Source organism: Cyphomyrmex costatus, unplaced genomic scaffold (genome assembly GCF_001594065.2).
Source record: "Cyphomyrmex costatus isolate MS0001 unplaced genomic scaffold, Ccosl1.0 scaffold683, whole genome shotgun sequence".
NCBI lineage: Eukaryota > Metazoa > Arthropoda > Insecta > Hymenoptera > Formicidae > Cyphomyrmex > Cyphomyrmex costatus.
The window spans coordinates 181026-205679 of record NW_017280248.1 but is presented as its reverse complement, the minus strand read 5'-3'; positions in this window follow the sequence as shown (position 1 = coordinate 205679).

Genomic DNA, 24654 nt, shown 5'->3' with positions numbered 1-24654 from the left:
ACACTTCTCTTATTCACATCGTAATGCCATGCAACGTCATTCGAGAGGAAAAAAATCGGTCGTTGTATTTTCTGGCTTTTGTACAATCTCGAGATAAATATTTCAAGAGACTATTATAGTACATTCTTTCTTTGAGCTTCAACGAAGTAACGCATGCAGCTTCCGCAATTTGAGATGGCCCGAGCTTTCTTGAATTTCTGTGGAGATGAAACAAGCAACTCGCAGGAATGAAAGTCTGTCTGTTATGCCACGAGCGTGACAATACATCCTCCAGAGTAAGAGCAGGTAGATAAAAAGACAGTCCAGTGAAATTTACTTTGCTTCTTTTATCACATTTGCTACAGATGGATATTTATTGAATATTTTTGTTGTTGTAATTCTAAGGAAAAATCAATTAAATCTATATTTATGAATCGAAAAAATTTCTATTAAAAAAATTCTAAGAATAATCAATATTAGAATATCAATTAGAAAATTATTTGCACAAATATAATGACTTCACATTTTTTAACTTCTATGATTTTGTGATAAAATGGACTCAATTAGTGTAGTACTTCGTACATAATTTTTTACATACATATGTATATATCATTCTTCAAATACTTGAAGAACATCATGATTATAAATGGAAAATTATGCTTGATATTTCTACAAAATTACTCAAATACAGTATAGAGAGAGAGAGAGAGAGAGAGAGAAATTGTTACATTAAACTACAGTGTTGCAATTCCTTCAATGCAAATGTATTTGCATTACAATCTAAATGTTAAATGTTGGCAGAATTAGTTAATTATCAACAATATATACGTTTATCACGAAATTAGTAAAGATGAAATATAATATTTATTCATAAAACAAATATCGAATTTCAATGAATTAAACATTAACAATGGAATTAAGAGCTACGTAAAGATGAAACTTGGGCGAAGAGGAAAGCATGAGCGGAAGAAGAGGAAGGAAAGAAAACGAGGAGGCAGCTGTTACGGTCCCATTGTAAGCCCGTCCGGCGCTCCGCAATTATTTACTGGCACGTAGAGACCGGCGAGAAACATCACGCGAGAACAGAAACGCCCGACGACTTATGGTGCTTCGAGACACGAGACAGTCACCGATCGTGCCTCGCGCGAATACGCGTTGCTTTTGCAATGCAAAATCTACGTCTAGCGCGTAATACGCCCCATTCGTTACAAGTAGCAATGCGGCGCTGTGTTTGCCGCGGCGTTACTAAATCTCCGCCACGTAAGCACCGGTAGTCTCCTTCTAGATAAGGAATTAGCAACGAGGGAAAGTCGGAGTGAAAATTTTATTTCGCTCCAACACGAATAGATAATATACAACGTACAAGGAGAGGATATCAATAATAATTCAAACTCAGCAAAAACACTCTATAATAAATTATAAATGCAAAACCATACGCAAAACAATTCGGCATTAACATTCAAAGAGCCTAATCTCCTTAATTAATGTATGTTTCAGTTAAAAAAAACTGCGCGCCGCTGTTGAATTTGAAAAGCAATCATAAAACTGAAATAATAATATCATAATTAAAGTGATCGTTAATTTGATAATAATGCATGCTATAGAAAACACTGGTGATTATTATCTCCATTTTTTACTCTCAGAAACGAGCGAAAGTGCGCGGCGACGATACACTTTGTAGGAAGAGATCTCGTTGTTTCGTTCTTCTATTTTCTTATTCAAGAGACAGACAATTCTTCAGCTTTAATGAGGTAGTAGTAACTTAAGCGTTAAATCGGCGTCCAGCAATTCATGATCTTTCCGCGAAGTGCTGCGAGAGCTTTTTAGACCAATTTGCAGGGTGAACATGGTTTTTCATCTAACATTCTCAAGTTTTTCACGCATCGTTACTTTGCGATTTTTTGTGAATCACAAATTGTAAACTTTGTCATTAATAACATACATTATTTCGTCTGAAAACTAAGTTGTACGTTTAATGCGCGACATTGGATAAATCATTGTTTTTTTTACGATAAAATGATCGTGATATCGCAAATTCGCGCGATGTCCTTTCACATCTCTCTCTCGGTTTGCCGCGTCAGCCAGCAACCACCAGGCGAAACTATCCACGCGTAATTTCTTGATGAAGCGGTCGTTTGCGAAGCGACTTTAGACCATGAAATCATATTTGCGGAGACTTCGTCGAAGTGCCTACAAGAGCCCTCGAGTATATATCTAGAGGGCTGTAGAGCAAATGGCTACGCTCGGACTGCGTTATTACGTGTGAAAGCAAATCCAACCGTAACGACTAGACCTGAAGTTACGAGCCGAGAGTTAAATAGAGTGACAACTTTGACGATCATTGACGATCGAAATGTGCAGTACTGGAATCTCAGAGAAACTGAACGATTGATTTCACAGAATCGAGATTCACAGAAGAGATACAAATAAACGTAATAATCATCGACGATAAAAAGACAGATCATATTGTCTAATACGCGGATAGGTTAAATTAATTGCGTAATTGCTTCTAACTTACGCAATCGTTTAATCCAAGTCATACTATTAGTCGCTGACGTTAATCGAGTCACAATGAGGCTGCGTTCCATTAATGGAATGTAAAATCAAGCAGTGTATCCGGTTCGGTTTCATTCAAGTGCTATATTAGACAAATATCGAAATAACAAACCGTGGTGGAAAGACTGCATACATTCACAGACATAAAATTGGTAAACCTGCATTATAGTGCCTACATGTAGAGAGATATTCCGTTACAATAGGGTTGCTTCCCGGGTTGATTCATCGAACTAGCACGCTATGTTGTGGTCGCACGTTAATATTAATTACCATTCAACCAGCACGCATTTCCTCTTGTAAATACGCCAGTAGATACACCGCAAATACCTGAATATTCCATGATAAATACATTAAAGAGACAGACAGTGTATTGTAGTGTCTGTCTAATGGGCATTTAGTTTATAGAACCTATCTGTAAAAACACACACACAATCGATCCAAATTATATAACTGTTTATAATATTTATAGATCATGTATCACAGTACTGTTGCTTCAATTAGCTCTTATTTTAGGTAAATATACTATAAGATATATCGCTCAATCGCTATATTAGATTTATTTCTTTAAAAACTGATATATATAATTATAATTATAATAAAAATATAAAAAATATTTAAACGTGTTATTTTATTTCTCAAATTTTAAATAAGACATCGTTAAAAAGATTTGTTACAAAAATTTAGATATATCGTAAGCACAGGTATGTATTATCTTGGAAAAGGGATGCTTGGAGATTATACTTATCTCACACTATTCGCGTATGTAATCACCGGAGAAAATTTCGGTCGTACGAACAAAAATTACGGAGGCCCCATTTCAGACGTGTCCAAAAGTTGGTAATAAGCAGGTTAAAAGTACGAGGGTAGATGGTATGTATAAGCCTCAAGGCTCTGAAAATTGGGGGACTCGCATAATCCTCCCTCTTACTGGGAATTGAGATTAGTGTATTCGTGGTAACTCGATGGTGTCCACCGACGTCGCACACTCGAAAATGCTCTCTATATACAAGAACGAACTCGCACGGTCCAGGCAATTTGCAGCGAAACGAGATAACTTTATTCCTTCGAGACGGCAGTTGCACCGCTTTTTTCGTCGCGCGGATTTCGGGTGAGAGAGCAGCTTAGTGTAACACTCGAGTCAGATTTGTAAGGACTCGATCGAAAAAAGAAAAAATGTTACTTCTTTTACGCGTTTCTTCGGATTACGCGACTCCGTCATAAATCGTTCATTGAACTGTGGAGTTTCTCATTGAGCTATAGCGATTTAAAGGCTCATTCGCGGCACGTCTGCGATATCGGGATAAATCGAGATAACGCGGAATGATCACTCGCAATATAATCCAAACTGTGAAAACGTGCCAACGCAAATGCGATCGCGTGATATAGGTCAACATCGTACCAATGATAATAATATACAATGTAATATTATTGGCCGTGCCATTTTCATTTTAATATCAGTTAGATTATAATATTAGTTAACCAACGAGTAATTATAGAGTAATCACGCAAGAGCCACAGCGTTTGCTAGCGACTGTGTTACGCGAAGCTATATCGTGCATACGACCACGCTTCCTGCCAACAAAATAATCAGCACCATTTCGAGGCTCCTTATTGCTCGTGCGCGCGGTTTGCTTTCTCAGGAAGTCGTAATATCAGCGACTCGAATTACACGTTTCGGTCATAATCCGCGATAATCCCGCATTCCAAGTTACCGCGTCGATTCGTGACATCGGCAAATGAGGATACCGAAATGCGCGCGCCACGTTTCCGCGGAACTATCTGCGAAGCTGGCCGACAGTTACAGTGAAATTGCCCACGGCGTAAGAAACACGAGAGCGCATAAAGTTTATTACAAGTTTATCATGGGATCTTGAACCCACGATTTTCCCTCCGCCTACGAAGGTGAAGGCGGCGAAGGCACGTTCGACCTAAAAATAAAACTCACGAGTCAGTGGCGAATCGAGGTCGCACTATGAACAGTGACCTTGTCGGTATGAAACCAAGTGAGATTAAAATCTAAGATTCAATGACAGACCCACGTATGGCATGTAAAATATTTGCGCACAACGATGTTGGAGAAAAGAATGAAATTTTAGCAATTTGTAAGCATAGGCTTCTCTAAAATAAAACAGATCTATTACCGTAGAAAAGTCTCAGATTTCACGTTATATCTGCAAATTCCATCTAACAATGTTTTTTTTTAATATGTTTTATTATAACCTAACTTCGAGTTTTCATTTCTTTATTCATTAAATTCTTTCAAATAGAATCTCATTCTAAAAAGTAAAAATTGAATCGTTTAAAAAAAATAACGCCTTATTATATAGACAGAGAGAAGCGCGTACAGTATAATAATACGCATATTTTGATTTTGAACACGTGCATTTGATAAAAGCGACATATGAAGATCAAAATCAAAACTACATAAACCGACGACTTAAAAAATATAAAGGTAATCGTGATCCTCGCTATCGATACGGCGGCGCCTCCGCTATCAGTCGCTGTAAATATATAGAGTCTCCGGTAACGTGCTAAGACTAAGCCAAGCGACTCGATATACGCGTGGCCACGATAAGATAACCCTTCACAGAAATACTCGTCGCGTCTGGCAAATGAACCACGCGTGGTAACGTAATACCTTATCCAAGATGGCGCAAAGCGAGAGGCAGGCGAGGAAAATTAAATGATGATGAATGTCTTGTTAGTCGCACGTACTCGCAGTTCTGAACTTCACACGCGAGCATTTATCAATTGTGCGCTATTTTTATCGATGAATTCGGCCGTGTCTATAGGATATAAATTATGACGCGATGAGCAAAAGAGCGAGAGGATTGCGCTTGCCCATTATCAGCACGTGGCTGAATTGCTAAAACCTATTATAACAAATCTTGTTAGTTAATTTTGCATTAAGTCCCACCGATAACATCCTGTCGAACACTCGACGAACGATAGTTTCTAAATATGACAGAAATCGATCGTGGTTCTCGGAGAATCAAGCATACAGCGGCATCTCATCATGAAATTCTGGCATGTCGAAAGTAATTAATTAATCACGTTTCCGGTATTCTCGCTGGCGCACAGCCAAAACTGCCGGAGATCCTGCAAATTGTACCGGATATCTGTAAGAGAAACTTTAGCTAACAATAAGACCTTCCTCGTGTATCGAGAGCCAAATATACCGACTATTTCTCCACGTACTGCATTTCACAGAAATAAAAATAATAAAAATAAAAAATTTCGATTACTTTTACAACTAAATGTCATAATAATTTTGAAACAACATGTCACTGCGATATATCTATCGCGTGAGAGAAAGTTTCACGCAATGAAACGCCAAATTTGCTTCAACGCCAAAACAAAGATGTTAACTTCACAGACACGAATCGGGATGGTGGAGAGGCTGTGGGGTGTACCGTATCTTCGTTGTACGTTGGCCGAGCAGGAAACACATCTGTCGCCTTCCGAAAATGGCGAATAGTCGCAGCGAGGGCGTCAGGCAGTGACACGTACATACAGAATATTATAATAAACTTTGGCGCGTGGGGAGGGGGAGGGAGGGGGGAGGGAAGGTACACACTCGTCGAACAAAACGCTTTTGTCGTTTCGTGCAACAAAGCCGGACTGACGGTGGCGAAATAGGCTCGGTATAGACCAGAATGAGGGGGAGGGTTTGCGGTCCACGAGCGGCTCAGTAACCACGAAGTACATAAAGCGGAAACTGAATACCATCCAACGTGTACCGGAATCGTGTTGCTGGGCGGGCTGGTCGTAGTTAACCGTCGTAACAGCCTCCTGTCTCGTCCTAATGCGTTCCGATAACGAATTTCACGTCTTTCTTCTCAACGTTTTAATTTCTCGCGGGCACGAAAATTGTCCTGACAGCGTGGAAAGGGAGGAACGAGATGGAAAAGCGACGCGCTGGCGCTTCGTAATTCCGTTTCGTTGCGTATCGGGGTTCGAGATGCATCGCGACGCTGTCGTTAGGGAGCGTCTTTACTGCCGCCCCCGTAATAGAACTACGCGAGATGAGTCATCCGATGGGGTCCGCGGCACCCCTACGGAACAGCAGTCGCTTCGATGAGGGTGGTTGGATAATAAACGGGGACCTTCGCGAGGAGGAGGTTCCGAGAGACGCACTGAGAGACGATAAAAAGGGTAGCGTGGAAAAGTCCCGCTTCGTAAAGTCGAAACGTAATTCTGTTCTCTCCGGAATCTCAGGGGACGCAACGTAGTTTTGCAGCTTACGACAATGACGAACGATGCGAGGAAAACTTGCGACGACCGCTTCAAGCTATTTTACCACGCACACTTGCATGCAATGACCGTTTATATTCATTGTAAAAAAGACATAAAACGAATCTTGTTTATAAGAGATAGGTTAAATAGATTTTTTAAAAATCTACTTAGAAAAATAGTAATATTTCCCTCCGCGCAGGGATATAATATATGCCGGCCATATCACATATCATGAAAAGATATGTTCTCTCGAATATATTTTAATGCAATGCTGAGACATATGCGATTGAGAAACGTTTAATGCACGGATTTCTCGGACGCAATTTCATAATTTCTGCGGTAATAAGCATTTCCGAGATAACGAGCCGACGTTTGTGATAATCTGTTAATTGTGCTCGAGATAAAGTTTTACAAATTCCGGTTTTATCATGGCAGAAACAGTCGTCAGATAATCGACTTTCCAGAGCGTTCGACCAATTACAGTTGCATCAAACCTCGGGGAAATTCGAGGGGTGAAATACAAAGGGGCGACGGTAGAGACGATGGAGAATGCGGAATAATCAAACTTCCGCGTGCGTGAGCCCCTACGCGTTTGTACTGAATTATGACTGCTGTGCGTCCTGTACTGACTACAGTAATACGTGTCTTCATCCGACGGAGGGTGACGAGCAGAGCAGAGAGAAGAGTCTCACTATTCAAAGTCATTTACGTAGAGATTATCAGATCTTCCCGACGTATACAATTAGGAACGTACTAATACCGATTACTTATCGTCTGTTAAAAATAACGTCAAAAATAACCAATGCAAAATCCAGTTCCGATTATCTTATCGGTATCGATAAATCACGACCACATTTATATCGGTTTCTTGTCGAAATTCCTAACGTGCCAAGGAGTAACTGGCTCGACCGACTAACTCATGCGAATTAAGTTACTGGCCGACAAGTCCGTTAACAGCCCGTTTAAAAACTGTCAACGGTATGAGACGAGATGCACGAACGGGAATTAAAAACGCCCCGTCAGCGGCAACAAGAAGGTATATAAGGACGTTGCCCGGCGCGCAATGCGGACCACACGAGACGAGTCCATGTTCTAACTTCCTCCTTCTTCGCGAGATATAAGTTGCAGCGGAGAGGAACGTGAATATAAATGAGACTAACGAGCCCTCTGTGATGTCGGTAATGATGGTGGATTACAGTCGGAGAGCTGGGTCGGCGTGCACGGTCAGCTTCGTCGGATTCCACGCCGTTGCTGTCATGACTCGCAGCAATATAGCCTCGCGCGCAGTTTTATCGCGAGAATCCGACGCGAGAATCTGCTGCTTCCACGCGATCCGTTTTCTCGTTCTCTTACACCGCCGCGAGGAGCAAAAGCTGCGTTAAACACCGCGTTTCGATGCGATAACGGCCACGTAAATGCAGCTAAAAGAGGACATTAACGCATCGCGTTATCATAAATGCAGCGAGAAGACATTTTATCCTCGAGACACAACACTTCGTCACGTCATCATGTATAGATTTCGATTGCAATCGCAGATCTGAGCTATAATGTGATAGATATGATGCTGTTCTTTGTTTCAAAAATTTTGAACATCCTAAATAAGCGAAGAAGATTATATTCAATTAAAATGGTTCTTGGTGCCTAATATTTTTGAATTATAAAATTTCCAGTTTAAGCAACTATACGCACGATCATTTATTAATTTCAAAGTACTGCAGTCTTGAACTGAAACTGGAGCGCTATCACAAATTAAATCGACAAGCAATTTAATGATATCGATACCAATGAGCACCTCTAAAACACCATAAAGAATTTATTGCAAAAGATATCATCCCTCAATCTTAAACTTTTAGATTATTGAAAACTTCGAAAAATACCAAATTTATCAAAAGAAGGAGTTACGTTGCAGATAGGAATTTATATTCTGAGATTATATATTTAATTATATAATATTTTGTTGAATAAAACTTTAGCAGCACACAGCTTCAACAATCATTGTACAATAAAAATGTAAAAATTTAAATTATCTATACTTCTGCTCGGATATCGCTCTATAATAAAAATTATAATACCTATTCTCGATAAAGCGATGCATGATCATAAATGTACGTACTTTCGATACCCGTTTTTCCCTTTACAGTAGCCCTGTACTATCAAAGGCTCATAAGAGTGCGGAACCCGCGAGAAATCGAGGTGGTCTACCGTTGAGCATACTCCTTTATCATTAATCACGCATATCGGTCGGCAGACACGAGCATGAATAATTGGCAGTGCGGTCCGACCGTGAATGGTTCTTTTCTCTTGAACCAATTACGCGCCACCGCGAATCTTGCCAGCGGATACGAGAATCCCGTAATGATTATCGAAGAAGTCGTTTCACTGTAATCTGATATTTATGATTTAAATTATCCGCACGCTAGTTTTCCAGTTATTTGTGAAAGACAAACTGTGCGGAAGAAAATGTTAAAAATTTTATCTCGATAAAGTGTATACGTGTCCAAAAGTCATATTTTCTCTCTTAAAGTCGATTTAGAAATTTATATACTATACATACTCTAACGAGCTTTCGTGCTTTCACACGCGAATTTTTTTGCAAGTGCACATGCACGCAACCGGTCCGGAACGCGAGGCGCCGCAGCAAAGTAGAAATAAACTTTATGCCGTTGAGATTAACCCGGGATAAAAAAAAGAACAGCACCGACCGACGACGATCTCGCGCTCTCACCGAGGAAGGAACTTCTCCCATCAGTCTCGTGATCACGTAATAACTTAAACGCCGCCCGGCGGCAAAGTTTATTTCCCTGCAAAGCTCCGAAGTCGCTGAAGCCAAAAAGTCATGGTTCGCGGTCAACAACGATCGCTGCTCTGTTACCATGATGATAACCGCGGCATCGAGTAAAGCCCTATCAGACTCCGCATCGAGGATTGTACCGTGGTTGCGTATTGGGCATTTGGAGTGGGACAATGAGGATGAGCGGTTACGTCATATTCATGGTCGGTCGACAACGGATTGCAGTCAGTCAAGTCCCAATCTCCCGCACCCAATCGCGATTTCTATCTGCATTGCACAGTCTGGACTTGAGAAAAGGAGACACACTTTTAGATCGTAGTAAGAATAAAAATTATCAATTTGAGAATTTCGCGCTCGTGTCGGAAAGACCAAGTTTTCGAAAACGACAACAAATCGAGATAATTACGATACAAATATTATACAATGAAACTAAAGAAATTGTACAAAGAATTGAAAATGCAAAGTCACATATCGTAGTCTTACAGGCCGAATGTAAAGACGACAATCTTACGTACAATGCGGAGAACAACACATATACTCCGGAAATAATGTGAAACTTCTTCGAGTGGACACGTAACCCGTCTATGCTCGGGAACAATGCTAAGTTTGATGGCACCTTTCCTGATTGTGTATATATCTCCACTATCTTTTATATATATGTGTGTGTGTGTATGTATGTTATATTAGTGCGTTAACGTAGAACACCTTGACCGATTTCATTTCATTGTGCCATTGCAATCGTACATTTCCGCTATACAACGGTCGACTGTGATCAATTTCATTGCTTTCGAGTCGCAGAACATTCTGAAATATAATAAATCAATGTTCTCGAAGTAACTTTACTTTCAGTTGAAACGCGTTATATAATACAACTCTCAAAGAAATAGAAGAGATTACTCGAGAAATATTATATATATATCTTTAAAAGAGCTTTCGTAACATAAATATATTACAACTTTTACCGATTAAAGATATTTCTTTTTATTTACTTAGTAAGTCTCTCTCTCTCTCTCTCTCTCTCTCTCTCTCTCTCTCTCTCTCTCTCTCTCTCTTTCGCCAAATTTTACACTCATGCGGTTTATTGTTAGCCTTTAAATTTTTACTTAGTAACTCTCTCTCTCTCTCTCTCTCTCTCTCTCTCTCTCTCTCTCTCTCTCTCTCTCTCTTTCGCCAAATTTTACACTCATGCGGTTTATTGTTAGCCTTTAAATTCACGTATTTATTGTTAGTCTTTTTGTTTTTATATCACATATATTTCATTTTTTTGGCCACATTTTTTTCCACATGATATTTTTATTTCGTGCGATGCCGACACATACACAGTCATTCTCAATTTATATTTCCCGCTCTTGTTCCGTTAAAACGATAAAATTTATCACAGCGACGATGCTCCACTGTAGACAATAAAAATGTGTCTAGGACAAATAAAGCAAATATTCTTAAGACACAATACAAAAAGTAGGGCTACTGAATTGGAACGAACTTTCTACACAATTTAAAATAACATACTTTATTTTAAAAAAAACAACGTAATAAAGTATGAACGCTTCAGCTGGACTTTCAGCCATTTTCAGCACAAAATTAAATCAAATAAAGTTGTTCTACTGTTCCCTGTTGCACATGACTCGCAATCAATCTTCATTTTCAAAAGTATCCAGTCATAAACGATTAATAGACCAAGTGATAAGAGAATGAGTGAAGAAACGTAACAGTTAAACCAGTAAAACTATTGTATAGTACAAAAAATGAAATAAAATCAGAAAATAAGTTATCAAAAGACATTAGGTATAAAAATATCATATAAGAGAAAGCAGAGTTTAAAATATACACACGAGCACAGTCAATATTAAAAATAATATTTGAAAAAATTACATTAAAGTAGATTCTATATAAATATTGTTTTTGTATCGTAATATCAATTATCGATGCAAATATAACGACTGATATAAAACTTTTTGTACATTTTATACAAACTAAATGTACATTTTTTTGCTTGAATATGTTAATCAGCTTATAAGATAACGTGATATAAGAAAATCTTCATTACAATTTCAATATTTGATTAAGTCATGCTCGTATATGAGAACTTTTTTCTCCTGGCTTCAACTCAATATACCAAACGCATATATAAGATTAAAGACAAAATAAAACTGCGGTCTCGTCCATGAATTAGCATAATATGTTAATGACACTTGCAACGTATTAGCATAGCACGGAGACTCACTGTGTGCCACCTACTGCCTCCTCTCGACTTCCTGGATGGTGCAATTAATAATTTCGCTATATTACTTAACGTGTGCCACCGTGCTGGATTAAAAACACACCACAGCTATCTACCTACGTCCCGACCATGTCGTCTGCAGGAAACGGGCGGCTGTGGAGTCGCGGATGTGCGGGTCGTCGCACGTTTACGTAAGACAACGACAGTGGCGTAAAAACGACCAAAGGGGCCTTCAGGATTAGCAGAGAGTTTCCTCCTCTCTCTCTCTCTCTCTCTCGGTATATCTCGGCGTTGCAGAGTCGAGAGAACCAAATTAGCAAGGGGGCTTATTACCGCGGTTGCAGCTGTGCGCCAGTAATCCGCCGCCACCGCCGCCGGTGCTCTCTTCCCGGGTATGCGTAGTCGTGTAATCGTGAGGCTCTTCGCGGTACGTTATTGTCTCTAATTTAAACCGGCGATTTCCTGTCACTCTGGGTCGCGGCTAAGACTGCGGCGCTACGTACATACTCGCTCTACGAGCGAATGCCTGCTCGCCCATTCATTCGCACGCCCGCTCGGCCGCCGGGCTGGCTCGAGAACAGGATTACGTAGGCTAAATCGGTACTACGCAAAGTGGCGGTGGTTCGCGGATCGGTGTACCAAGTTCGAGTTTCTCAATTAACTCACGATTTAAGCACACAGTAAAAACACATGCGATAAATAATTATTTATGATTCATGATTCATGAAATTAAACATTCGACTTTATGACCATTATATTTGCATTTCATGAATACATATGAAAGAAAAAGTAACTTCGTTAGTCATCTGTAACCACATTAATTTACACATATCTGTTAATGGTAATTCACATAATATTGAGAAAGGTATCGAAGACTGTTAATTAGATCAATATCGGTTCCCTCCATGTCTCTTTATTATTTCTCGCCAATTTCTTGAGCTTTCCAGATTAGATTTACTGGTTTGTCATATCGAATAGTTTGAGGAGCACTGGGCATTACTTTGGTATGCACGCGGAATAGGCGTGGGTTTCTTCGACGTTGACCACCGGCAACGCAAATGACGTCGCATAGAGAGTGCATAAGCGGAGGAAGCGATCGTGCGAGGTCCGAGAAAAGTAAGGACGAAGAGCTTTGTCCACAGTAACCTTCTCAGAAAGGAGAAAATACCTATTTTTTATAAAAATATAGTCTCACAAGTGGAATACTGAATTAGAAATATTATATTCAAGTGAAAAGACACGAAAGACTTAAAAGTCGGATGGGTTGAAATACCTTTCGCGACGTAGACATTTATATATTCCGCAAGACGGAATAAAGAGAAATGTTTAGTTTGTGTATCGTATATCTCTTCTGCGTTAGCAATAGTGTGCTATTATTTTTTTGTGCGTTACGACAATCAAAATATCACCGACGGTATCGCTAAGCGTGTTATTTCGAAGCACCTTCAAAGTCTTTTAAGTCTTTCATGTAGTCGTTAATGCGGTAAACGCAGACCGAAATGTTATTGTGAAACATTGGCAACGGTATTCCGCACGAAGAACGATCGGCGACGATCGGTCGGTGCCACGTGAGAAAAGCCATTCTTCTTTACGACACACGAGCGATCTCTCGCAAGCCCCGCGGTACTGAACAAGTAGGTATACCAACGCGAAACCGGTCGAGCTATTATTTTTTTTATGACGTAATTATCGTCAAAGCCTGCCCTGCGTTGGTTTGGACCCGCTCTCTGTCTCTCTTTCTCCGTTACTTCTTCCTGTTCACCCTCTATATCATCCGTCTCTTTCATTCTCTGTCTCTTTATCTCTTTCTCTCCCCCTCTGTCGTAATCGCTCAGGGCAGACCAATCTTCGACGTTCTGATTTTGTTACAGACTGCGGGAGAGAGTTTTAGACCCACGTAATTTCCACGTTATTAATCCCAGGGTCGTGCTACATTCCCATTTGCGCCTGGGCCGTCGCACATCCCGGTCGAGGACTTTTCCCCGACGATCGGTATAATCGTGGTTGGTTCGGATTACTCCCGAGGCTCTTGTGTATGGTACACAAGGTACGTAGATTCTTTGATAAAATAGTCTCTATACAATAAAATATACACACTACGCCGAACTATATACGCATACTAAAACGATTCAAGCACTCTCGTTATCGGAATTACATGGCACTAGTATATTTCTTTGTAATTTAAAAATATAGAATAACCGTAAAAAAAATTGTAAGCTTAATGATAGACGCGATCAAGAAAGCATTGGGACAGATTTCGAACGCTGTATGTTGTTCGTGAAGGGAGCGCAACCTAGCGGAGAATTTAATGACTATATTTTCGTAAAAATACAATTCTTCACAGATCGAAACTGTTATGAAGCAAGTATTGTCTTGATAATTTTCAAGCTTCCTCCAAATGCATTTTACGACACTCAGCGTTATCTTATATTGCAGCACGAAACTACGTGATGAAAGGTGATTTCAGAAAACAGCTAAACAGCAGCTTTTAACGCGAGAATATACGTGTAAACGATGAACCAACGCTAGCGATGTTTTGAGAGGAGTGTGTTAAAAATATATGTTCTTCTGTGCAGCGGGCACGAAGCACACCGTGATGCTTCAGGTTTAGTTAGTATATTCACTTCTATATATAGAAATGATGAGGTTTTGTCAGTTCTACGTACAAATGCGTACATATGATATAATCTCAATGTTTTACGAATAATTCATATTTGAAACCGCTTTGTCATATCTTCCCTCGTTTTAATTTCGAAATAAAACACAGGAAAATCTGGTAAGCCAAAAGGAAATAAATCCCTCTCCGCGCAGTGGAAATGCATAAAAGAAAATATGCACGAAAAACAAGCTTACGAAAAATATTTTCCGTTCGACGTTATACAATTTCCGCGCGGATTTATTTCTCATTTGGCGGGGCTTTCGTGTACGAGAGAAAGAATCGCCTTGCCTCGTTTCAATTGTCAAAATTACATAATAAATGACACTGATCGTACAAAAATTCCGTATTATTTTTCCCCACTCCAAAAACAGCAGCCTCTGTTTACTTCAAAGCGTATTGACTGGCTAGTTGGGCGCGAATGAATACCGAATGGAAAATAGAATTTTAATGAAATCGCGCATCGAATTACCTACAGTTCTGTATTCATCATACCGATTTCATTTCTCTGTCACTCGCTCTGTGTGACTCCTATACATTGTTTTATCATAATCTTCTTAGCGCTGCTGTCACAAAAAGCTGCTAAATCCGCTTACACGCAAACGCGATCTGGATCGGACGACTATTCGTCGCGTTGCTGAATGAGCATCGGAGGAGGGGAGGGGAGGGGAGGGATGCGATAGGACGCAGCGCGAAAAACTCATTAACTCGTTCGCTAATAATATCATGAAGCATCACGTTTATCCATACTGATATCGATTGTAACTGTACTGCTAAAGTTTTATTTGTTAGCACATGATTACCGATTTTCCCGTTATCCCGATATTACACGATGTACTTTTTACGTTGTCGTAACAACTGCATGCTTTATACAAGTTTTAAAATATAAAATTATGTCTTCGTTAATATTGATACGTGAGATATGCATATCGATTCAATGGAACCGTCAGCTACGATGATTCTATAAATATTATACATGCCATAAATAAGCATTAAATGTATATAAATTTTTTCCTAATTAAAATGTGCGAGTTCCGGCGTATGTGAAATCGATAAAACGACGATGCGTACATGTATTCGATTATTCGCCGTATACATGCAGCTGCCACTCAGGAAATTAACTGTCAAGATAGCTTCAAAGCAATGCATTCTTTAGCTCGGCGGTTGTCGATCCACGAGTGCGCTGAATAAGAAGAAATACAGCAAGTCATTATATAACGAATTGGTGATACAAAGAGAATGGTGAAGGTGCGCAACGATAAATTCGAGTTTAACTAACTTCTTAAAGACATTTCGTTTGCTGCTGCGTGATCCAGAAAACGTAAATCAAAGTGCAAAATAAACAGCTTCATCCCGATGCTTTGTGTTAAGGGAAAAATCTCGAATAATAATTTTCCGTTCGCGTAATTAATTTTTTCCGTTCGTTGCTTTCGGAACTTTTGCCAGTAAATAATTTTTCGGACAGCACAAAAAAATGTCATCATTTATCACGAGTGTACTATTACAAAGCAGCGGGCAGTCTTTTTTCCCAGAGTGTAGCTGGTGTGAAGACCTTTGCAGTGCCAGGTGTTTGAGACTACCTGCTTACATTTAGAAGAGATTTTCTTCAAGGGAAAAATAACTCAAACATTCCATTATCGCTACTTTAATGTCAAATAAAATCAAATGTTGATAAATTTTCTCATTTCCCCGTTTCTTCATATTTAATCTTCCGTAGTTTTAAATCGCGCGTAAAATTTATTCGACAAAATCTAATCGCTACAATTAGAAATTGAAGTAAAAATTTTCACTTCTTCATTTTTCACCCAGAGAAGAAAATTACACAGCAGAACTCGAACAATAATACTGTCGACATTTTATTTCGTCGCAATCTACTCGTATTTTCATTCGTAGTTTATTTTATTTCATCGCGGCGTGCGAGGCGATTATTAAAATTCAAATTAATGTGTCGCACCTGTTACTGCGTTTCATTTGTTTGGACGATTACGAAATCTCGAGGAATCTCGATGTATTATACAATTTATACATTACACACAGGTCAATGATTCAAAATTATTCAAGACCTATAAAAGCGGTGTGTGCATATACATGTACGCGTAATCGTGATTGCGATCGCGAGTGTCTCTGAAGCGGAAAACCGAATGGCGATGGCGGCGGTCGCATAACCGATAAGATAGTAAAATCGATAGTATCGATCGCGACTTGTTTCTGCCGATCGGGTCGCAAGATACTTGGCATCCGCTCGTGGAATGTCGAACGATCCGGAAAACCTTAAGACCGGGTCGGGTCAAGTCAAATATATCGCGTCACGATATCGGACTACGTTTTTCGAGCAATGTACGTATCTCGCGCGCTCTTTATATCTGGAATAAGTCCTATTACATTAATTGGAATTCTGCTAGATTCAACCAGAAAGATATACAAATCAAACATTTATAGAATTTATCAGACATTCTAGTTCAAATAATTGGAAATTTAGCGTAATCGTGAAAATTGAAATAAATTGGAAGCATTGCTAATGGAAGCTCAGTCTTGAGCAAGCAATACTTTAATTTATAAAATTGTATGTTACAATTTTCTTTTACAAGCGATAAAAACTTACATGACGTTTGCGTCTTTAATTTTAATAGAGTTAAGAAATTTAATTCTGATAATATCAGAATTCTGATTGGTATAATTAAAACTCGATGTTGCACTTGTTGATGCAACAAGAATATTTCTTAATGTATATATTAAAATGTGTGTGTGTGTCTAATTTAAATATATTTTTTCTACAAATGCAGGTGTATGTGCATGTTCTTCGCCTTTTTCATGCTCTGCTTACGATGTGAGTGGTGGCGGGTCTACGTCGGGTAGTTTCCAGGGAACTCGCATGGACATTTCGAGAACGTGAGTGACATTTCGGGGGTGTGTTTACGTACAAGCTCGTGCAAACTACAACGCGATTCGCGGCTTTTTCCCAAACAAAACTCGGTTAGATTTGCACCGTAATCAAGTAAGCGCCGTCTGCCTTTCCGACGGAATTATTCAGCCAGTGCGCGCGAACACGCCATATGATATTCGAGCCAAATGAGTACCACGAATGAGTAGCAGAAAACAAACGAGGAGTAGAAAGAAAGAGAGGGAACAGCAACACATCGCCTTGCTTATACACAGTGACGCTCATCAGACGGAACCACGACGAAAGAAACACGATATGTATTGTGTCTGGATTCGTGATGCACGGCGCACTTTTGATATGCTTTTGATAGATACCAGATAAAATCGATACCGCTACCTATCGATAATGGATAAAGGAATTACGCGGAGAGATATATGGGTGAATATTGACGATATTAGAAATCAATAGTCCGAAATGGAACGATAATCTTTTTTCGGAGGTAATAATTTATATTACGAGCTGCTGCGCGATGTGCGGTAAAGTTAGAATAACGGTCGTGCTAAACTTCCTACTTCGCAATTTTTTTAATTTTTCCGACGAGCAAGTTTTCCGCAGGTTATCATAGGCAACCGATTATCGTAAATTTTCCGTCCGATCGTAGACGTAAGCTCCTACGCGTTAATGTGTGCGCACGCAATGGAATGTTTTGCGCATACATCGCACCGTCACTTTACAACCGCGCGTGCGACAGCACGTTAAGATTGAGATACGACTGGTCTCATAAATACACGCCGAATTGCACATGAGTGGAAGTCTGACTCGAGCGTAAAAAAAAAGAACACACATTTTTTTAAACGAAGCTACACGTTTAACTCCGTGTGGAGAGTGAACACCGCTATCTTTCGCCTCGCTTTCCTTCGTAAAATTAGCCGCGCTCTCGAGAATCATCGTCTTTCGACCGCAGGATAGAGATGAGAACGCAGCAGCTGCTCCTGCGCGTCAAATGCGGGGCGTAGTTGTGGTGTTGTGTTGTTGCCTTTTATACTCCAGGCGGCCTTTTACCGGCATATTTATCGTCGTTCTCGAATTCACGATCCGTTATAGGCGCGAATGTGCCTGCCGGGCTCTGCCTCTTTCCCATTACCTCTGAAAATCCAATCTACCGACGACGAATACTTGATTTCGTTCGAAAAATAATGACAGCGACACGTGTTTCCGCACTATTTTACATGTTTTTTATTCACGGTTCTCAGAACTAGATAGTTTTGATTTACACGGGAAGAACGACTTTGTTAAAGTATTCATTTAAAAATGTCAATATATATAAATTTAATTTTAGATCGAAAACCATCAAAATAATTGTGTAAAAAACTCAAACATGATGAGCAATGCTACAAAAAGTTTTAACATTCTAACAATCAATTGAATGTCCTACACAATTATTTGGAAAGTTAAAATTAATTTTAAATCAAACTACGCGATGAAGGTGTGATTAATGAGCCAAGCTGGGTGATTGTACTATAATTAATGATAAAGAAACATTATTTAAAATTAAATATAATAACTACTGAGAAAGTTTGAGTTTTTAAAATTAAAATTTGTAATGAAAACGATTGTTTCAACCATCAAAGTCATTTTTTGTGTGATTAAAAATAATAATATAAATGATATAATAAGGTGCTACAAGTCAAATTGCAATTAAAAATAACAATTAAAAATAATTTATAAGTGTTAGGTCGAAATGTCCATTTATAAATTATTTTTAATTATGATTCTTGACTCGTTATTCTATTACTTAATTTTTAGTCATTTGAGCCACACATTTCTTTATTATTAATAATATATAAGACTTAATAAATATAGTTAATGGACAGCTGTTTAAAATTTACCTCATTATTCTAATTTAGATTAATTTTAGATCTGTATCTGTCTAATAAATCTTCAACAAAACCGTTCTTTACGTATATAAATATTCAGATTCTTTTTCGAAAAGTATCTCTTTAGTAAAGAGAGGGTGTTTAGAACACTTAATATATAACGCATACATAAAGAATGATAGTCGGAACGTTAGAAGTGGGAAGTTTTCTGAACGGTCACATGATAGGTTCTCCAATTTCGGTCATGAGAGAACACTGTTGAAAAGTTTTCTTTGGCTCTTCAGATAGGCTAATTTTTCTAAAAGCTAAAATACCTCGAGCGGATATTGACACCACACGTTCGGAGTACATTAATCAGTACTTATCGACAATGCTTAAGCGTATCTGTCTGACCGGCATTTCCAGGACAGACAATGGTTAATCGTCGGAGCCACCTGTCCCTGTGGTAATCTCGTGGGGTGTAATTAACGAAGCGGCGTTAACATACGGATTCGAATAGAGTGGATCTCAGCAACACCCACGGAAACTACAATATGTTTGTTCGACGCCTAATGGCGTGTACATACGTCGACGGTGATGCAACAAAGATTTCCTGCTGCGTTTTAGAACGTCATTATTATAATTAAAGAGCAATAAGACGCTACATCGAATACGTTAGATGGACAAACGCTCATAATAAAGACCACCAAATCCTAATTTATATTCCCACGAATTTGAAATTTATTCGTCGACGAATTATAACATTACAAAAGACTGTATATTTTATAACAGTATAACTATAATTTATTGTCATTCCCAGTGTCAAATATATTCTTTCGGTATAGTAATACCGTTAAAAATAAAATATTAATTTCAACTTACAAAAGTACAGTGGACTTTATGAGATATGCAAAAATGTTAAAATGAATATTTCATTTTAATTATTACATTATAGCAGTAATAACAAAAATGGAGCACTTAACCACAGTTATTTCACCATACAATTATAGTCACAAATACCAAACATTTTTCTCTTAGTACAGTGATCGTAGATCCGAATGATAACGTCACAACTATATTTATACTAGATATACCTTGAAAATTCGAGCCTCTGTTAACGCTGGATATACATTTACCTCGAAAGTATCCTTGAATGCATATAAAGATCATAATCCGCCGTAATCTAAAATTTATGGAGGTGCATTTTTGCATGCAATCCTTCGCTGCATCGATCGACGTACACCTCTTAACAAACCGCCAGATGTTGCATAGTTACTGAGCTATACGGAAACGATCGTACGGTTATAACGAAACTGACTACAGTTAGAAAAAGCAGAAACGTTAACTCAATAATGCATAAAGACAATGCAGCGTCAACGATGTATGTCGCGTTTGCGAGAAGCACGAAGACAGATAAACGTAACGAACGAGATAGTCGAGTCTCCGTGCACGTGCTTTGTATGTACATACACCATCGGCTTTATCATTTTTTCATACAACCGCGGTGATACGTATCAGTCAGAGGTTTCTAAACCGTGAGATTAGAACGATCCTCGCGTTTGAGAGCACTGCGATCATTTTTTTCACCGGCGCGAGTATCGCGTTCTTATCGTTAGTCTCCACAGACCAACACAAAAAGGCCGCAAAGTTCCGAAGTCGACGGCGCTCGGCTCGGTAAAGACGTTGTTGAAAAACTGTCACCTAAACTTTTATTATACTTCGGACTGCTCATTTCGTTTTACAACCGTTACTATGCATTTGCTACCGTTATCATACCATACGGGACAACAATATCGCTTAACTATACAAAACTGTGCTTCGCACAATGAGAAATTACGATGTTCACGAATACAGAATTTCGGTGTCGAGATCAATTGTTACTTGTTGCAACAGTGAGCTGGCTCATATTGTATAAAAACGGAGTAAATGAATTCTAAAGTTAAAGTAATGGGAAAGATATCACAGTGAGCCTCCCCATAATGTAGCCGAATATATGATACTGGTATTTTTTTCCTCATCATTTTAACTTTAGAATTCATTTACTACGTTTTTACAAAATATCGGTTAACCCACTGTTGCAGCAAATCCTTCAATTTGCAGAAAAAAAATAAAATATCGTTTAATATTTTTTTTTTTCCGCAAAATTGTTTCTTTCGATTTCTACGCCAGTAACGAGCTCGTGACGCAATCTTACTTAAATGTGGTATAATGTGAATATAAAAACCTCACATATTTATCCAAGGCGCAATCTGTCCTCTTCCCGACAAATTCCATCCAATATTTTGCTACTCAAGGACGAAATGTAGAAAGAACTGGTTTCTCATCGTGCATCAAACTCGTTTCTTCGTAAAATAACAGAATAATATCGAAGGACGTGCTGGACATTCTAAAAATCGACAACTCAATATTCGCAGCAACATGGCAAGGTTTATGCGTATAATTAACGTTAACGAAAGATCAAATACGATGTTGCATTTACGGTCTACTTGAATCAATTATTTCGCAAAATTCAATTGGCGCGTTTTTTGTTGTACACTTCTCTATTCCATTATTACTGTCGCGAATCGCGCCGCGCCAGTGATAACTATATCGAACGAAAGTAAAAAATAAAGAGAATCAGGGAAGCCTCCAATTATAGAACCGACGGCTTTTTTCCTTCGGCACATTAAAGACACGTCTCGCTGACACAACCGCGGGGCAGAAAAACACTCATTACGCGTTCGAAGGAAACTGGTGCGCGATCGTTCGGTGCAGAAGGTGGGGAGGAGGCGAACAACTTCCCGCGTCTTTATTCTCGCTTCGGTGCACAATTGAAGAATTCCTTTGAGCTCCCTCCTTCCACGAATCACCGAGCCACGATGTACACGCGGCGCAACGGGAGAGAGAGACCGGGCGTCGTCAACGACGACGTCAGTTTGTTGACACTGCACGTAGACACGGGCGTGTGCCCACCCGATACTCACACACGTGCGTACAAATACCGGCGCCAGCAAAACAAACAGCCGAGGTGTCTACAGCGAACCGGGAGTATAGGTATCGAAATATCGCAGCCGCAGTGCGCGACGTTTCCGCGAAAAAGTTTCAACGCCTTCCAAGTCGGACGATAGATAACGTCACTAGACCCGCTTTCAAGATGATTGTTTCCCTGTCTCGTCAAACATGTCACAAATGAATAATTGTATTATTTGTCAAAAATATATATTACTATTACTATGTTCTTTCTCGAACGTAAAGTTGACCGCTTTGGATCCGAAAATATCTGATCGTATCGATCCTCTGGAGCTGACGATCGATCCTATCGAGTCCACTCAAAATTACATATCTCTTTATCAAAAATGTCAAACTCAATTTTGTACTAAATATATTCATAAATACTAACCGAGTGGCGAGTAAACATCAACTGACAGTAATATAACGTTGTAACTTCATACTCAATAATGTAAGTAATGTTTTATATGCACCACGTATGTTACGTTATATTGTTGAGTGTAAATTATAACATTGATGTTACTGTTAGTTGGTGTTTACTAGGAAGTAAATTTTAATAAGAATAATCCAAATTTACAAATGTAAGAAAGAGAATTGTCAATCAATTAAGAGAAATAAATTTTTCAACGAGTCTAGTATTCGTTGAAAAAACTTTTTTTTTTCTTCTAATTGAGTTTAAATATTTCAGAGCGAATTTACACACGTATCCAATTCTGCAAACTGCATGCCGAAATCTTTTTCAGTCTTGAAATGCAATCACGAACAGTGCTAGTAGTAATATTATACAGATTGAATTGACAAGTAAATTAATAATTTTGATGCTAATAAGCATTGTTAATTATGGTTAACGAATTGTTTGACATTTTTGACAAAGAGATTTGCAATTCACAATTTTTTAATAAATTATGTCATTTTCGTTCTTTGAAATAATCAATGCTTTTAATTAACCTAACCTAACTTAAATAGGTCTTACCTCGGGTCTAACAAGATTTAGACATCCAGTGTCGGTAAAGTGTCTTATAGATTTCGACGTCCGCTCCAGAGGATGAACAATAGCTTATCTTATCTAATGCCGTCCGTCATTGAAGCCGAATCAACGCAGGATAGAATTACGCCGTGGTTACTTGAATTGTCTAACGGAGCGTTGCGAGTTACGCGTAAACCTTAGCGTAAACTCAGCGTACAATATCCACGTCATTACGGATTATGCATAAACAACGCGTAAACATCTGCGTGAAGGAGATCACGCAACGTTCACGCGTTCTTATTTTCTTCCGCGTGTAAAGCCTTTGTATTGTAGGAAGAAAGAAAAACAGAGAGTGAACAAGAGAGAATAAACTAAACTCTCTTACAATTGTGATTTTTTTTTTTCATTAAGCTTTCCCGATATCAAATGTACGTAACATCAAAACAAATTTAGTTACGTTAAAATCAACATGATGCGCGCGCGAGAATTTCTATAACAACCCGATATCTTTATTTTAACAAACCCGAACAGCATTGGCTTTTTACGCGTACAGCTGCGAAGCACCGTAGAGAAACGTATCTGTATAATTACTGTTGCAGTATCTTTTATGAATAATAATTTAAACATAGCGTATCGTGTTTTATATTATGTTCACCGGGTTCGACATAAAAAGCGCGGAGTTAAATAAATTGCGCCGAACGATGTAAATGAATTTGCGTGCACAGCGCCATGTACAATATTAAAATGGACCGCGAAAAAAATATATACATATATGCGCGCAGATTTTTTTTATCAGCGCGCGCGCTAACTGAATTTAGATAGAAACGAACGACATTTTCGGATCCATCTGTTTTCGTTCGCGAAAAAGCGACGAGAATCAAATGGATGAGCGGAGTCAAACGAAACTGTAGTCCATTCAAAATTAATATCCATTCATCTTATCCGATGAATATAAAAAATAATAACAACCAAATTGTATATCGCTCCGTTCTGTGATTCTTATCGAATCACGATCGCTATCTGATCGAAACATCTAGTCGGCGTTGATTCTCGCAGAGAAGTTTCATAAAGAAATCTCATATAAAGAGATTTTGTCACGCGCGACTGCGAGTGAAATGCTCCGGTAAAAAGTGTGACGCGCAGTTCACACTTTTTCCCCGGTTTTTCCTGGTAGGGTGGATATAGGTGGATGTACCCCGCTCGGGTAAAAAGCTGGGTTCCTGGAAGCGTGATAAAAAAAATCTGTTCGCCCGCTGAGCGACGGAGCGAGTTTTACTCCGAAACTCGTACGAATGAGACAGAGCGCGCGTCGTTTTTTTTTTTTTTAAATTATCCCGCCGCGTGTGACCCCAACGGTTCCGATTACAAGAAAACATTCAGAAGAATCATTCACGTCGCTCCGAATAATGGAGCTTCTTTCCGAGACTGATATTCATAGTCGATTCTTACCTGCACAGTTAAAACTATCTTAGGTCTCTCAAAACATCATAAACCGATCATGTTAACGTGTCTTAAAACATTAT